Here is a 1,281-nt window from a genome sequence, read left to right as displayed (position 1 = left end):
AATAAATAAATGATGGAAGAGTGAAAATGACGGGGAGACTAAGTTGTAGGGAATAAAATAATATAATAAAGAAAAAACAATAAAATATGATAGGAATCAATATTTATAGAAAAAAGAGATTTTGAAATCAATGAAAATATTAGATTATGTTTAAAATGGAAATGTCATGCTTTAGCCTAATCTAATAATAAAAGTTTTGACTTTTTAGGATTTTCCCATGAGAAAGAAAAAATATGGTAGTTATTATAAAAATAAAAATACTGTATATTTAAAAATTAATTATTAAATAATAAATAATATAAAATATTAGAAAAATAAGTGAGAAGCATTTTGCTTGAAGAGAATAGGTCGAAAAAGAACTTTTATGCTATTAAATTCATGATAAAACTCATTGGTCTAAAATACTATAAAATCAATATGTATCCAAACTTTTGCATGTTATACTACCTTGAAAATGTTGAATAGATCGAGTGCAAGACATATAACTATGCATTCTTGTTACAAACCTAGAAGCTGTAAGGAAAAAACTTTTGTAATACATAAAGAACTTAGATGCTTCTTAATCACAACTAAATTGCAAAAGTTATTTATGTTACTAAAAATTGTTGAATATATGATATGGCATCGATCACATGATGTAATAGAAGGAGTGATAGTGCATCCTTCTAATAATGAAGCATGAAAACATTTTAACAGTGTGCATCCTTACTTTTCAGCCGCATCAAGAAACATGTGTCTTGGATTATGTATAGATAATTTCAATCTATTCAGGTCATTTATTGCTCCTTCATCCCACTTAGATTTCAATCTGAATTTGTAGATGGAGATAGGATTGTATGTTAGACTCGATAGGAATCAAGTGTATAGACTTTTCAATACTATAACCAAGAACTTGCAAATGACCCATAGTGTCTCAACTGTTGAAAGCTCACAATTAATATTGAGCACTTAGTTTCAAGAGTTCACGACCTTACAACAATATATGACCAATCTCATTGAAAAATATGAGCGACTCTCTAAGAATTATGAACAACTTTTTTTATAGTTTAAAATATTTTATTGTTTAGAAATATATTAAAATAATATTTTTTATTTTTAAAAATTATTTTTAATATTAATATATTAAAATAATATAAAAATAAAAAATAAAAATTTTAAATAAAAATAAAATTTAAATTTGCACCAATTTTAATTGTTGCAGGAAATTCTATTGTTAAGGACAAAGACAGCCATGAGACTTAAATTTAATAGCTAAAAGTATACTTGGTAGGATTTTTTTAC

The sequence above is a fragment of the Populus euphratica genome, unplaced genomic scaffold (assembly GCF_000495115.2).
Source record: "Populus euphratica unplaced genomic scaffold, PopEup_1.0 scaffold159.1, whole genome shotgun sequence".
NCBI lineage: Eukaryota > Viridiplantae > Streptophyta > Magnoliopsida > Malpighiales > Salicaceae > Populus > Populus euphratica.
This window is presented reverse-complemented; position numbering follows the sequence as displayed.